This window comes from Myotis lucifugus, unplaced genomic scaffold, assembly GCF_000147115.1.
Source record: "Myotis lucifugus unplaced genomic scaffold, Myoluc2.0 scaffold_32, whole genome shotgun sequence".
In the NCBI taxonomy this organism is placed as follows: Eukaryota; Metazoa; Chordata; class Mammalia; order Chiroptera; family Vespertilionidae; genus Myotis; species Myotis lucifugus.
Genome location: NW_005871080.1, coordinates 8,450,539 through 8,468,088, shown reverse-complemented (window position 1 = coordinate 8,468,088; position 17,550 = coordinate 8,450,539). Strand labels below are relative to the sequence as shown.

The window sequence follows — 17,550 nt, the reverse complement described above, 5'->3', positions numbered from 1 at the left end:
TGTGTGAGAAGAATGATAGAACCACAAACTCATATTTATAGTCATACATACACTTGGATGCTGACTTAGTTTGCTGATATAACATAATATCTCTCAAAGGGGAATATGAACACTACCTGTGTAGTATAAGGGGAGGATGATGAAACTCTTTTTGAGAAGGGAGTTGCTGCCTTAGGGTGTTTCCTTGAAACACAAGGGGTGTGATAAAAAAGGGTTAGCTTTTTGAACCTTAGAACTATGAACATTTACCTCCAGGGTCTCCCACAGGCAAGGTGACATCATTAATAAGTTTGTCCTCTTATTTCTCAATGCAGTAAAAACGTTTTAATTGTTCTCTCTTCTGCTTTGTATACAAATGTGTGTACAATTCCGTCTAAATTCTCTAGCCACTTTTTTTTTGGGGGGGGTGCTGATTTTTAGGGAAATGGGAAGGGAGGGGAAAAAGAGAGAGGGACATCGATGTGAGAGTGAAATATAATTGGCTGCCTCCTGCCAGGGATCAAGTCAGAAACCTGGGCATGTGCCCTGACCGGGAATTAAACCAGCAACCTTTCTGTGCATAAGAGGGAGCTCAACTAACTGAGCCATACTGGCCAGGGCTATAGTCACTTTTATATGAAAGGTAGCAGAATATGCCAAAATATGGTTCTTTGGCATAAGAATTATTTTCAGCTGATTACTTTTTTTGAAAAGCAGACATAAGAGAATCTCTGAAAACAGGATAGAAGCTAAAGAAAAAAAAATACTTTTATAAGGGAAATGTCCACTTTAAGGGTGTCTCCCTCTCTGTAGCAGGAAGAAAAGGATGGCTAAATCAGAAGAAATGGGATTTTTTATTTGTTTGTTAAGCCTCACCTGAGGATATTTTTCCATTGATTTTTAGAGAGTAGAAGGGAGGGGGGCAAGACAGAGAGAGAGAAACATCAATGTAAGATCAAATCTGGGATCCTTCAGTCTGTGGGCTGACACTCTACCCACTGAGACAAACCGGCTAGGGCAGAAAAAACATTTTTAATTGGAGAAGGCATGAAATATGCATACATATGCATAACAGACCACAGACCTTAGTCTCATTTCCTGTGTGTGTGTGTGTGTGTGTGTGTGTGTGTGTGTGTTTAACTCCCTTAACTGGCTTCCCCACTCCCCAACATCTTTCTTTCATCTTTAGCTGTAGATGGTATTTAAAGTGGTGGCTTGAACCATTTCTGGGAGTTTACTCATTTTATCTGGGTATCTCTCATGTGTATGTGAGGTACACAAGTTATTAAACATCTGTTTGTTTTACTCTTGTTAATCTGTCTTTTTATTTCAAGGGGGTATCAGCCAAGAACCTAGAAAGGTAAAGAAAAAGTTATTTTTCCTCTTATGTACATACAACCTACTTTACTTGAGTGAAACTCTAATAATGCTGAACCTATATTAAAATGATGTTCTCTCTCTCTCTTTCTTGTTTTATATTAGTATGGAGGGTTCTTTTATGAGAAGGTTTTATTTTTCTTACAGAAGGAAACTGACTAAGATGCAGATTCATCTTTTCAGGTTTCACGTGGCAGCCAAGATTCTGCATTCGTCATAAACATCCAGGTGATGCATGTGCTGATGCTACAAGGCCCACACGTTTGAGTAACTAAATGCAAATAGAAAAATTATCTTTAGATTTTCTAAAACTAAACTAAATGTAGCTTGTCAAACCCCATTTCTATTCACAGCCACTTTTAATTTAAAATTCATTCTCTTTTGGGTAATGTAGTGGAGGAAATATTATTTTACCTCTACCCTTCTAAGTTTGCAGCTGGAAATACTGTAATAAAAAAAATTAGTATGAGGAAAACAAACAGAAATTTATTAACAAGGAACAAATTAGTAAGTCTCAGAGGTGACTTAAAATTCAGGCTTAAATACCATCTTCAACTACAGACAAATGAGGGAGTCCAGTCATGGGAAGGTGACCAGGCAAAGTATGAAAATAAGCTTTCTCATGCAGGTTTAAGCCCATGCCTTCTCCATCGCTAGGAGTTTTCCTTGATGTAGCCACCCCTCTCTTCCTGGTAAGGAAAGGGAGGCATCCTTACCAATGGAGATTTCCTTTATAAGTGTGAAATCCTATATAATAAAAGCCTAATATGCAAATCAACCGAATGGCAGAACGGTTGATTGCTATAATGCACACTGACCACCAGGGGGCAGCTGTTCAATGCAAGAGCTGCCCCCAGCCCACAGGCTCCAGGCCAGTCAAGGCAGGTGCCAGTGGGGGCCCCCTATCACCCTGCCGGTCACCCCATAGATCAACCCTGATTGCCAGCCAGGTCTAGGGACCCTACCCGTGCATGAATTTCATGTAACTGGCCTCTAGTTTCCTTATAAAAGGGTAACTTCTACTTTGTTTTTAAAATTTCTCCTGTGTCTGCTGTTTCTCAAAATAATCATCTCAAAACAATCCTTAAGCCAAAGAGGGATATGTGTGGTGACATATATCCTTCAGAAACAACTGAGTCCAATGCATAGCTCTCCTTTTCCTCTCTCTCTCTCTCTCTCTTTGCAAAGGGGTTTTCACTCCTGGGGTTAGGGGAAATTTACATGTGTCTACGTGTTGCTTGCACGCCATTCTCTGTATCCTGATGGCGTTTGCTCAGGTTTGACTTGCTTGGGCTTCTGCTGCTGAGGCTGGTGTCCTTGCAGCGAGGCCAGTTGCTTGGTCCACCCTATCGAAGGCCTCCTTATCCCAGGCTCAGAACCTTTGTTTCATCTGGTCTTTCTCACCTTTCTGCACCTTATCAAGCCCCAGATGTGTACCCTCCTGATGATGTAGCTAGGATCTTGTGAAGGCTTCCTGTGAAATCAACACACTAGCCCTTTACATGATGCATGGCTTCTCCAAAACCAGTTCCGTATCCTGGACTATGATGGGAATGAGAAGGGGCTATAAGGAAATGAAAAGTGTACTGTTGCCAAGCCCAGTCTAGGCCAAACTACAAATTCCATTATGACCATCCCTCTCCTGGACTCATCTAGGATAAAGTCATGACATGGTCCTTTCAGAGACATTCATGCACTCATATAGTCCTGTCTTTATTTAAAATTTTTCTACATGTTCCATCCTGGGCATTTTTTTTTTACATTTCTTTTTATTTTAAAAGAATTGCATTAATATATTACTTATCTTGCTTACTGGTTTTTAAAAAATATATTTTATTGATTTTTTACAGAGAGGAAGAGAGAGGGATAGAGAGTTAGAAACATCGATGAGAGAGAAACATCGATCAGCTGCCTCCTGCACACTCCCTACTGGGGATGTGCCCACAACCAAGGTACATGCCCTTGACCAGAATCGAACCTGGGACCCTTCAGTCAGCAGGCCAACGCTCTATCCACTGAGCCAAACCGGTTAGGGCACTTACTGATTTTTTTTATACCCCCTTACATTTTGCACCCAATGTGAGGGCCTTGCTCACCTCACTCTAATCCCAGCCATATGGCCTATTTTCTCCTCCCTCCCCAAAGGCAGTGAACTGTAACCCCATTTGAGTGGGAAACCAGCACTTGCATTACCATGCCTAATCATTACCTGCATTTGTTATAGATGATCTCACTACTCCACTTCCTTTGGAGCTTATTTTTTTTTTGACTCTCAAATGCTTTTTCCTCATTCAGGAAAGAAAAAAAGGAAGAAAAAACATGTCCTTCTCCTGTGAATTAAATGTACTGACTTCATGACTGTTGTTTTCTTCCATGAGATTAAAGATTATTATTATTACTGCTACCATTATTTGCCACCTTCATCCATTCTCCCCCTATATATACATTGCAAAAATAAAGCCATAATTTTTTGCCTAGTGAATAAAAACACAATTAATATCTCAAAATACTGCCTTCTATAGTTTTACAATAATAACTAAGATAAGGTTAGGCAGGTAGAAAACTGAGCACTTTGCCAGTATTTAGCTGCTACAATGGAGATGAACCCTGCTACAATAATACCCTTTTAAAAAGACAAGAAGATAAGAAAATATTTAGTTGAATGTTAGCTCTTATGAAGGTAGGGATTGTATTTCATGTATTTTGTTAGAGATGGAGAGTTAACACATATTCGGCTAATAAGTATAGGATCATAGTTCACACTTTAACGATGCATTGTTTATTTCCTATCTACTACATTTATGGCATCTAAAAAAGTTGACCAGAATAAGAAAAGTCAATCATAAGAAAAGATGTTTCTCCAACTATTTTATGCAAAGGCTGTTGGTTATTAACAACTGTAGAAATAACTCTTGGGGCCTCATTTACAAGATGACCAAGAAAAGAAGGAATAAAGGTCATGCCAAAAAAAGGCCGTGGCCATGTGCAGCCTATTCATTCCTATTTGTTGCACCAACTGCGCCCAATATGTGCCCAAGGACAAGGCCATTAAGAAGTTTGTCATTTGGTATGGTTTTACTTATATGTGGAATCAAAAAACAAAATAGTGAACAAAAAAAAAAGAAACATAGATATAGGGAACAAAGTGATGGTCATTCCATGGGAGAGGGTATTGCGGGGTGGTGGGGGGATGAAAAAGTTGAAAGGGATTAAGAAATGCAAATTGCCAGTTATAAAAATAGTCATGAGGATGTAAGTACAACATAAAGATTATCTATAATAATAAAAGCATAATATGCTAATTACACCGGAAGTCCTTCTGAACATCCTTCTGGATGACCTTCCAGATGAAGACGGGGGCGGGGCGGGGGGAGCCGCAGCAGCTGCAAGGGAGGTATCCAGGCAGCTGCCGCGGCTAGTGCATCGGGCCTCTAGTAGTCAATAATATTGTAATGACTATGTATGGTGTCATGAGTATTAGACTTATCAGGGTGATCACTTCACTTCATAAGATATGTTGTACACCTGAAACTATAATATTGTAAGGCAACTGTGATTGAAATAAATAAATCTGAAGATCACTTGGAGAATAAAATGTATTGGGAAATTTGACAACCCAATAAAAATGAAAAAATAAACTGTATTTAGAAGAAGAAAAAAGAAATTTGTCATTTGAAACATAGTAGAGGCCTCAGCCATTAGGGGCATTTCTGAAGCGAGTATCTTCGATGCATATGTGCTTCCCAAGCTGTATATGAAACCACATGACTGTGTGAGCTGTGCCACTCACAGCAAGGTGGTCAGGAATCGTTCTTGTGAAGCCCGAAGGTCCGAACACCCCCACCCAGATTTAGACCTGCGGGTGCTGCCCCACGACCTCCACCAAAGCCCATGTAAGGAGTTAAGCTTAAAGGCCCGAAGAAGAGTTCTCTGGAGGAAAAAATAAATGGAAATTGTACTTAAAAAAATTGTAGCCCTCACTAGTTTGGCTCAGTGGATAGAGAGTCTGCCCACGGACTGAAGGGTCCAGGGTTCAATTCCTGGTCAAGGGCACTCACTACCTTGGTGGCAGATTCGATCCCCTACCCTGGTCAGGGCACGTGATGTGCTTCTCTCACATTTATGTTTCTCTCTCTGTGTGTCTCTCCCCCTTCCTTCCATTCTCTAAAAATCAATGGAAAAATATCCTTTGGTGAGGATTAACAACAACAAACTGCAACAAACTGTAGAAATAAAACCTTTTTAACGTAAGGAATTTAAATTCAGGCCTCATTTTGAAATAAAAACCTGGAAGTAGAATGAAAGGGAGTGGGAAGCAAGATATAGAAAATAAACCTTCCAAATTGATTTAAGAAAAGATGATAAACTGGACAGAAAGCATAAAAGTCCTGCCGTAGGTGGAATAGCTTGATGACAATTCCAGAGGAAGGAAGAGCCATATCCAGTCTGTAATGGATGTGTGGGAGGCGAAACCGTCCCCTGGGAGCTGTAAAGTTAAGGGGATAATTGTGCATGAGGCAGAGTGACAACTGACCTCTCTTGCTCATTGAAAGAAATCAGCATGAAGGAGGTTTGGAGAATGTCCTAAATTTCACACTATGTTCTTCAAATAGCTGGTAGCTTATTTTATGAGAGCCCCGAGACCTACTTTCACTGATCATTTATCCAGACAGTTGAGTTTCTTTAATGAAATAACATGACTCCTTTGGGAAAAAAATTTGAGGACAGGAAGCAATCAGGCCTCCTAGCAACGCCCACTATGAGAGGTGTTCCCTGTGAGCTGGCTGGCACTCCGGGCAGAAATGAAGCAATTATACTTACATCATCATGCACTGCTGAGAGGAGGGGAATAGTTTTTAAATATTTCTTTTTAAGTCTATCTCACCCACCTGTCCTCTTTACCTAAATGAACATAATGTAAGTTTAAGAAATGGATATAATGTAGTTTGGGAAACTAAAATAAGAATGATGACGATGACAATATAACAGTATTATCTTATTTGTAAGTTTTAATACTACATTATAGGCTTTCTTGAGGAAAATGAGTATTTTACAATGTATTTAATGTGACTAAGGCCAGATGTAATTAGTCTTATTTTCCTATTAGGTAAGAATTTTTACAATTTTCAGTTATATGTTATTTTAGGGCCTTAAATGACTCCGAATACCCCCTAATTTCTCTGTGGTCTTCCTTATTTCCTTAGCATGACAAATGAATCCAGGATCAGACAGTAGATGGTGCTATTATTTCAAAGACTATACAGTTCCAAAAACTTCCAGAATTTTTTAAAACTACAGAAACAAATGAGAGAAAAGTGTGAAACCTTAACATCGTTTTCTGGTTTGCAAAGGTTATGGAGTGGGAAGCTACTTTCATGCAGTGACCTATTCTGTCCCTTTTGGGGGTGAAATAACAATCAAAGGCTTCCTTAGTAATTAATAAGTTCTGTCTCCCTGGAAATAACTATGCCCACATTTAATTCTCTCCTTTGAAACAGAAACAGATGCAGATGCTGTTGCTCATGCCGACTGCTAGTGCAGACAGAGAGCAATTCACAAGAGCTCAGCAATGCAGAAGATAGTAAAATGTAAACCACACGAATGTGAAGTTTCCTTAAAAATACTGAAAAAAAGACTTTTCTAATATAAAGCAATTTATATGTAAAACATCTGTAATCACAAAAGCACCTTAAATGCAATATTCAAATGCAAGCAATAAACCCCCCTCCCCACCCGAGTACCTGACAATGATAAATCAACATATTAAAAGCTTGCCTCTACTGGTGGCAGATGGTCTTTGAAAGACAATTGGTAACAGATGATACCATAGAGGGGTTCAAACAGTGGTGACACAGGTGAGGGGCCTAGTGGAGCCAAAGCTACTCTGTTGGATCAGGAAACCTGCAGCTAAAGCACAATTGCTGTCGAGGCTCCTAAAGAGCAACACTACAAGTTGTCTCTTTAAAACCTCATCACTCAGGGATAATGGCTGTTGATGGGAATCCTTTACCTGTCTCATGGCAAAGGTTTAGGTTATTCTCATTTTTCATGCCTAGACAAAACATACGGTGATGGGCTGTCTTAAAGATGATCAGCATTCACTACATAAATTTGCAACTCAGAACACCTAAATGTAAAGAAAAGAAATCAAACCAAATGACTGGTGATATTGTGAAAGCAATAGCAAACACTGACATTTGAAACATCTGAATAATTGATTGCATCATTTTAAGTCTCTGTGATTTTTTATTCGAGGGCCAGCCATATTTTCAAGCATGCATTTCTAAGAACTTTCAGCCTTTTAAATGGCATCCCTTTTAACCCTAAACCTCCTAATAGTTTCATTTTGAGTTGGAAATGTTTTCACATTGTGGATTAACAATTCTGCTTCTGGTTTTGTTTTCCATCAGCATTGCTAACATCTCATGTCCGTTATATGCCTCCTAATCCTGACAGTTACATAACTGCATGAATAATGTCAAAAAATAATTAGTATCTAATATTTAGTAAGTTCTTTGAAAATAGTTGCAAGAACTGCTTTTATTTTCTATTGAACACATGTTTTTTCCCTGTTATTATCTATATATGGCAATTTTAAACATGGCCTCAGATTCTTGGACGTTCCCACTGAAACTGAAGGTCCTCTGACTATGACTAAATTTAGCTCTAAGTCCTAATCTAGAAAGCATATTTCCCTCTGTATCTTCACCTCAGAGACCTAACCTTTCCCCCAGTCATCAGCAACCCCCGGGAGGCAGCAGAGGACAATTGCCTGGATCTGACTGATGATTAGGGGGTCCAAACCTCTGGCAGGATAAAGACAGCATCTTGACCTAAGTTATGTCTCAGCTCCTGAGCCTAATATGGAATGACCTCCTCACTACTTTCCCATGAAACCAGACAGAGGAACACTGGAACTCACCTCAGAAAAGATAATTTATTACCCTTACCTCACCTCTGACCAGTCAGCTCCCAGCACAACCTCCAACTGTAACCCCTGGTGTCTAGTGACTTTGCCCTGTATAATTGGTAACCTGCACACCATCGGGAGTGGGGTCTTTAGAGCATGAGCTCCTTGTTCTCCAGACTGGCCAATTCAATATTAAATTATTTTTATTTCTAAACTGCAAACTTCTGCTCATGCATTCCTTTGGGCCAGTGCACACAGGCAGCCAGATGCAAACTTTGGGGTCCCGGTAACATTGTCATTGACAAGTGATGTCTATGCCCTTTTCTCTTGAATCTGGTAATTGCTTTGATACAATGCAGAAGAAATGATGTTGCATGACTTTGACTTCAAGACAAAATCATAAGAAGCCTTGAAGCTTTGCCTTGGTCTCTCGGAATCCTGCTCACCCCCTTCCCTCAGGATTCATGTACACAGGATCTCACATCCTGAGAAGTCCCAGTTGCATGAAGAGGTCAGGCCTTGATTAGGTTCTCTGGGTCACAGTCCCAGCTAAGGCTAGCCTTTCAGTTAACCTAGCCTAGGTACCAAAATGAATAAAAAACTTCCAAGAATTCCTGTCCCCAGATGTTGAATCACCTTGTTAAACAAAAATTGTTCATAGCTAAAAGCTTTTTTTTAAAAAAAAAAAAGAAAGGGTTTATTGAGTTGATGGTAGCCTGAGAAGGACCAGGTCCCAGGGCATGAGCACTAAACCATCAGCAGCAGGACGGATACCATTGTAACCAGCTAGTTATTAATATCAGGAAAGGACCAAAGGGAAGGCCTGACACTATAGGCATGTCACTTGGGCAGCTTCACCAGGAAGCTGAAATTTCACTCTCTAGGAACCACTGGCCCATTCCTTGCAGATTACTGGGGGAAGGGCCTGGACAAAGGGGAGATAGACGCATGCACAGTGAGTGGGGTGACAGAGGGAAGGGACTTGCCTATCAGTTGAACCTGGGAACAGAGATCATTGGCCAGAGGGAATGGGGCCACTACAAACCTGTGAAAATTTGGGGATACATAATCCCAAAATATAGGAGTTACCTCACTTGTTACTCCTGGTCCTTAGCTCTTGGCTCTCTGGTTCCTTTGGTTTTGCTTCTTCCCTGTTCTTTCTATAGCCACGTAGCTACGGAGACCCCACATGCAATGGACTAAGGGACCGCAGTGGGGAACACAGAGTAAGCTAGCAGATGCTGGATTGGACTGCTCCAACAGGGAACAGAAGCTCTGGACACTGGCTTTGATCTTAACCCTGCAGAAGGCAAATGGGACTTCTTCCTCGGCAGGACAAAGGGAAATGAGGCCTTGGGAACTCAGGGGTTTAATTCCACAGAAATAAAGCTTTCTACCATATTTCATCCTCAAGTCTCAGAAAAATCATTTTTGGGGGGTATTGCAAGAAGTCCACTCCACCCAGCACCTGGTGTGGATGAGGACCTCTTCCCACCAATACAGTGCCAAGTGGAAAAGGCAACATGTTCACCATCCTGGAGTTGACAGGCACTTTTATGCATTAAAAGTTTGGAAAAGAAAAGTAAAGATATAAATTATTTTGAAAGAACTTACATTGGCTACAGATAAGCAGGGCCGGAGGGGAAAACTTAAGTGGGACAATTTTATAATAGATGCAGTCTGTTAGGAAGAAATATTTACTACTTTTGATTGGGGTGGCCGACAGTCTTGAAACTTCAAGCATAAGCAGAATGTGGTGGCTTCTAATGGTTTCTACAGAAGTTGATTCAAAACTCTAACATGCATTCGGGAATGTGAGCTGTCTTTTATTAGCTGGCCCACAGCTATTAACTGGTTAACTATTGTTTCTTTCTCTCACTCTCAGGCCCACTGCAGTTTAATTTAGGAGATCTGAGAACTTTATCTGATCAACCCAAGACATGCAAAACCTTCCAGCTGAGGCCTCACTGTGCCCTTTTGGAATACGCAACCACAGAACCGCTAAGTACAGAGGGCTGGTTTCTTACTCAGAAATTGGCAACTGGAACACCAGAATCGGATTATAAATTGCAATCACATTGTCAGTCATAAACTGTCAAAATATTCAGGCGAGGATGTTTAGTCTTAGACACTTCTAGTGTTGCTAGTCTCCTAATTGGTGTCCTGCCTTGACCCTCTCCACACACACCCCTGCCCCAGTTATACAACTGACATATCTCTGCAACATGTCCCACAATCTTTAGATGGATATTCACTGACCTTCATGATCTTTCACCTCCATATACACATTTATTTCCAACTAATCTTACAAACTGTTTACTACATCCTGTGAATTTCAAGAGAAAAGAACTAGAATCTCCAGGGTCATTTTAATGCCACATGTCTACTCTGTGGAGTCCACCTCAAACCCAAGCACTCCCTGGAGAAGCACTGCTTTAGTTTTCAGTGTTGCTGATGGGTTTATGGCTCACCTCAAACTACAAGGAAGGGCATAGGTTTAATTAAAAACCTCTAAACGTTAATGTTATAGTCATTGTTCCTCAATATCATTGCTTTTCCTACCCTTACTTTCTAGGTTACTGTCTTCTGGTGTTTCCTCTTAGTTTATGAGTCAAATTCTTTTTTGCAAAGTAGCACTTACATTCCTTCTCCCTAGCTTGTCTTTCTAGGATGAGGAGACGATTTTCTCAGATATCATACATCGACTACTCACCTATTGCCAGGCATTTTGCTCAGTTCTTTAAATTCAATATCATGTATCCATTCACTTCCTCAAATTCATTCTATGCCAACCATTTGGCAATTGCCACATCTTACCCTTCTGTATTGTTTATCTTTTTACCATTATTGTTTCTTTAAATGCTCAATATGAAGGACAAGGATTTTGTTTCTCTTATTTTCCTTGGTGTTTCTAGAATATTTATATAGGGACTGAACATAATAGGTGACCAATAACAATATATCAAAAACAATCAGCCAAAGACTATTAGAATTTATAGATAGCTTCAAACACTGGCTCTTTTCATTATATCAATCAGGTGGTTAAATGATATAATGCAATTTTATTTTGTTAGTGATTTTATAATTCCAGTGAGGCCACTTCAAACACAATCTATTCTCAGGTGGCTGTTTTCACATGACAAATTAGATACACCTTTTTAGGAAGAGAAATAAGAGCATTTCATGTTTCTTGACATTTACTGAAGTTAATGGATTTCTACAGCACTTTGTTATTTCAATTGAATTAACCCCTATTCTTTATCAAGTACTAATGATATCTGCTTTAAATATAAAATCATCTCTTCCAGCCTAGCTGGTTTGTCTCAGTGGATAGAGCATCAGACTGTGAACTGACTGAAGGGTCCCAGGTTCCATTCAGGTCAAGAGCACATACCTCCTTGCAGGATCAATCCCTGGCCCTGGGACCATGCGGGAGGCAACCAATCCCTGTGTCTCTCTCACATCAATGTTTCTATGTGTCTCTCCCTCCTTCTTCCACTCTCTCTAAAAATCAATGGAGCCTGGCTTCTGGGGCAGCAAGTGTTAGGGGTGAGAAAGAAGAGTTGAGAAACTGCTCTGACTCCCGGCTCAGGAGGCCGGGTCTCCTGTATCTCGCCAGCGGGCACCCATTTCTAAGAGAGGATTGAACCCGAGAGAGCCCTGGTCAGCCAGTGTGGAAAACCTGTGCTCAGCATCAGCTCCAGGCAAGCCCATGACCAGGGCGGCCCATTTGAAATCCTTCTGTTCCTCTGCCTGGGAAGTGCCTACCGTGCATCCAAGTGTGAGCTCCTCACCAAGCTGCACATCAGACCCTGCTGCTGGATGTCTCCAGACCTCCAAGGCCTGCACGTGCCACCTACACTACAAATGGATCCCCGTGGAAGACAGCCACACGGCTGACATGAATTCTACTTTCCTGAAGCAATAGACTTCATTGACTGTGTCAGGGAAAAGGGAGGCGAGGTCCTGGTCCACTGGGAGGCTGGGATCTCCCGGTCACCCACCATCTACAAGGCTTACCTCCTGAAGAACATCTTCCATTACATCAAGCAGAGGAGGAGTGAGTGTGGTCTCGCCCAGCTCTGGCTTCCTGGGCCAGCTCCTGCATATGAATGTGAGATCCTGCCTTCTAGCCCACTCCCCAGGTTCCCTCCTGCCAAGAGGAGGCAGCCAGCTCTTCCTTCAGAGCCCATTTGCAGACACTGAGCCCTGATGTGCAGGGTTCCTACTGTACATTCCCTACCTGGGTGCTGGCGCCAGTGCCCACCCACTCCACGGGCTCAGAGCTCAGCAGGGGCCCTGTGGCCACAGCCACATCCTGCTAAAACTGAATGGGAAACCTGCCCAACCCCAAGAACAACTGTGATTTTCTTTTTTAATCTCATGGACATTTCAGACCTGGGCAATACTGAAGACCCCCTCTGCCCCGCTGCCCCCGTGGGATCGTGAGGGGTCCCCAGGCTCGCAAACAAACTTCAGACTGACCTCAGGGTAGGTTCTCAGACCGAAGGAAGGTGAAGCCATTATGAGAGCACAGCCTGTGCTGATGACTCCACTTCCAGACCCCCTGCCCTCTCAGGACTGCTCAGTCCTGGCACCTCGAAGTTCACCTTTCATTTCAAGCGTAAGGCAGTGAACACCTGCAGCAACAGGGGAGAAAGCAGTTGCCAGACCTGGAGAAAAGGCAAGTAAGAAGCCATTCATTCTGAAGGAAGCATAATTTCCATCTTACTTTCTTAACTTTGGCAGTCTCCGCGTCTGTCTCTGTCGCTTCGGGGACTAAGCTGATCCTCTAGTTAGGAAAGTAACCCTGCAGGGTTCGTAGGGACCCAGTGTATATGCTGATTTGAACCCTCATATCTTTTTGAGATTCCCTCTTGGGTCCCACAGAGGCAGTTTGTTGAAGTAGCCAGATGTTGACACTCTGGGTTGCCTTTCCACTGTGGCCTATGACCTGACTTTGGCACGACTCTTACTCTACTTGAACCTTTATTGTTACACCTTTATTCAAAACAATTCTTGTATCATTTTGAAGAGAGTTCCTTAGACCATAGACCAAAAAACCCGTTTGAGATGGTAGCCGTGGGTGCCAGGAGAAAAGGGTACCTACTATCTGGGTCAGTGTCACTAACACGGTCTTTACCCCCGCAGGCTATCCTTATATGGGCTTGTCTCATCTCTTGTGACATTTGTGTGTTTTTTTCCCTTACCCCTGGAGATTGTCTTCAAGATGCTGACTTCTAGGGTTTGTACATTTTGCAGTGTGGTACTACTTTATATTTTGTCTGTAGGTTGTATTTCTCTGGGGGGAAAGGCAATAATTTCCAAAAATCATACAAATGTGAAGAAAAGCAGTATGTTATTGGTTGTTGTTGCTGTTTTTATAGTGTAAAATAAAAATAGTGAAAAGAAAAAAAATCAATGAAAAATTATCCTCGAATAAGGATTAACAACAAAATCGTCTCTCCCATATTAGGTTTAAAAAATGTCTAATAAACATTCACATTTGTGATGGGATTCAGAAATCTACAAAGGAATTGAATAATAAGTCATAAACCCCCTATAGTTAGCAAGATTTTCATCTAATTTTCCTGTTCAAGGTGCATTAAAACTTGCTAAAGCTCATTAATTTCAGAAAAATAGCACATATCTTTCAAACAATAGTGTAGTAGTTTAATATGTGAATTTCGCTCACTCTTTCCACTTTCTCATCTACTTATTTTTATATTATCTAATGCCACAAATATATATGCAAAAATATGTTTTCCCATATATCTATATTTTACTGGTTCAATGAAATTTTTCCTTATGCCATTAGAGCAGCCTGATAAGTTTCATGAAGACAAAAGACAAAGATCTTTTTGCCTATAGTTGTGTTTAGACAACCTTTTTTTAAAAATTATTTTTGAAAAAATCTATCTTTGTTGCAGCTATAAAAAATCAAATGCTGCACTTAGTAATTCAGACTATTGCAATATAGAAAACACTTATTAATGAGGAACATATCAACAACAACACAAACAGAGACCTAGAGTTATAGAAAGGCAGATAAAAAGTGAGCCATTTGCCCAGTTGGGTGGCTCAGTGGTTGAGTGCCAACCTATGAAACAGGATGTCTAGGTTCGATTCCCATCAGCGCACATGACCGGGTTGCAGGTTTGATCCCCAATGGGGCGGGAGGCAGCCAATCAATGATTCTTTCTCATCATTGATGTTTCTATTCCTCTCTCCCTCTCCCTTCCTCTCTGAAATTAATAAATAATATATTTCTAAAAAGTGAGCCATCTATAAATGTCATGGGAGTCATGAAAATGGATGTAGATGAGTTATTGAGGTATAAAAGTGGGTCTTATCTGGGAATAAAAAGACTTGGGTGATCCTTTGCTGTTAGCCATTAATTGGCACACAAAAAATGGGAGCATAGAGCTCAAATAAAATTTAACATTGTCTGAGGGAATGGGGACAGGAGATTGTTAGAAGTAAGTGCATACAACAAGGAAGGAATTCTGATGACTCTGTGGTAGAAAACAGAATATATGACTCTGGGTATAAAAACATAATGACTGGAGGAAGAAATAATTTCAATTGTATAAATTAGACTGTGGAGAATGCATTTCTAATTCTTTTAGCTTCATTTTCTCTATTCTCAATCCTTGACTTCCGATTGAGAATATGGGGTTATGACTTCCTTAAAACATGAAAGGCCTGTGAAATGGCAAACAGAGCTATTGAAGAGATTGTGAGTAGAACTAGCATAGGAGGCATCTGAAAATGCTCTTTGAAAGTGACCATGCTGGAAATTGTTATTATACTTCCCATAAATGAGACTAGAACTACAAAGACAAATGGAAACACGATTCTGGCCTTAAAGTACTAATAAAGTTTTTAATGTAATTTCCTGAAAACATAGTCCATACAGTGATTATTCCCTAAGCCCTCTTTCAACTTAAACTGTGCTTAGACAACACACAGAGTGCCTTTTAATGTCAGCTAACGCTGCATTACTTATAGCTACATGCAAGTCCTCCTACTAAGAAACAGAACCTGCTTCATAAAAGTAGTGGGTTTCAGTCCTTGTAGAAAGTAAATGAGGAATGGAACTCAACTTCTAGCACTTCATCTCACTGTGACTGGGAGTCTGTGTAAAATGGGCACGTGATGATTTATATGAGGAGGCAAGCTGTGGATAGATGTGACAGAGTAGATGCTTGAGTGTGACTTTGCATAACTATATGAAACACTGGGGGAATGTCTAAGATCTACTAATAGGTGTTTCTTGTTAGATATGCATTTTTAATTTATCTGATTAATCTCCTTTTTAAACACCTCGTTTTTATTGTAACTTTCTCACTGATATCTACCTCTATCTATCTATCTATCTATCTATCTATCTATCTATCTATCATCTATCTATCTATCATCTAACATCTATTTCTATCTCTCTGTCTCCACCAGACTAACTCTTTCTGTCTCTGTCTTTGATACACACACACACACACACACACACACACACACACACACGATTTGACTAAATGTTTTAAAAACTTTTATTGAAGCTAGTTTATTCCTCGTAGCCTCATATTCACGTTTGACTTACCATAGATGAGGCAACCAACCTATATACAGATTAAAGACATGCTTTGTTCAGAATAACTTGGTGACACATCTAAAATTAGAACCCAAGCTTGTAAACTACGACTGCTATGCAAAAAGCTAAAACTATGCATATTAAATGAATGCAAGACAGAGGAAAATGATTAAAGTGGTAAACAGAGAATCTCTATTCATGGAGATAAAATTTAGGGGAAAGAATTATTTATTTGGTGTTATTAATTTTAATTGCCTAATGGTAAGGGGGAAAGGAAGGCTGGTGAATAAATTTCCAGTTGTGCTGATTACTTGTACTTAATTATTTTTTGTGATATCTATCTACAATTGTAATAATAAAAGTACTGCATGTATTTCTGTGATTTGTGAGGAAAATAAGTACAACAGAGTTAGCTCTACTGAAACTTAAGATAGACTAAATTTTTATGGCAAAACAAAACTTTGCTTCAGAGTATACTCTATCTCAGCATATAATTACTAGCATTTTGAAATTTCAAATTCAGTTTTAAAGTGTAGAAAACAACCTGATTGGCATGGCTCAGTGATTGAGCATCTACCTATGAACCAGGAGGTCGAGGTTTGATTCCTGGTAAGGGCACATGTCCAGGTTGTTGGCCCCGTGGGTCATGCAGGAGGCAGCCGATCAATGAGTCTCTCCCATCATTGATGTTTCTATCTCTCTCTGCCTCTCCCTTACTCTCTGATATTAACAAAAATATATACATATAAAATAAAGTGTAGAAAACAATTTTTTTCACATGTAAATTTAGGTTTTATAATAAAGCAATTTTATTATTAATCTTAAATATATCATGACTATATATAGAAGTATTTAATTGCATATATATAATCTTTAAATTTCATTCTCTGCATTTTTCATGGCAGTATCTAAAAATTAATACATTTGCAATAATTATTTGTTATGAAATATTAATTGTAGTAATATAAGGCTTCAAGTGGATAGTAACTACAGTTACTGTTAAAGTGCTTTTAAAATCACAACTGTTTCATTGACAACTAACCTCTAGCTAATTTTATCACTTTGACAAAAAATATTTCACTGTTCAAAATGTATTCAAGAATTTTTTAGCTCAATTTTATTCAACAAAATATGAAATATGATGAGGTCAAAAGTGAGTTAATGTCAAAGAGCTTTAACTAGGTCTTAAAAGATGAGAAAGGTATGACAGAAAATTGAGAAGAGCTAAGGGAATAAAACCATATGAGAAAATAACATACATTCATGTGTCTCTTAATGATGAGGATTGTTCTGAGAAATATGTTGTTAAGCAGTTTCAGCATTGTGCAAACATCATACAGTGCACTGACACAAACCAACATGGTCTAGCTTTCTATACACCTAGGCTATAGGGATAGTCTATTGCTCCTAGGCTATACACCTGTACAGCATGTTACTGTACTCAATACTTAGGCAATTATAACACAAAAGTAAGTATTTTTATATTTAAACATATCTAAACATAGAAATATGCAGTAAAAATACAGTATAAAAGGTAAGGCTCTTACCAAGAATGGAGCTTGCAGGACTGGAAGTTGCTCTGAGTGAGTTACTGAGTGAGTGGTGAATGAATGTGAAGGCCTAGGACATTGCTGGACACTGCTGAGGACTTTAAAGTCACTATCCCACAAACCTTCCCCATGGCTTCTTTCTGATA

The 17,550-nt window shown here is 39.9% G+C and overlaps 1 pseudogene; it reads left to right on the top strand.

The window, feature by feature from the left end:
* The first annotated feature begins 4,337 nt into the window (after positions 1 to 4,337).
* On the top strand, positions 4,338 to 12,591 carry LOC102421642 (annotated as a pseudogene).
* Positions 12,592 to 17,550: the final 4,959 nt, after the last annotated feature.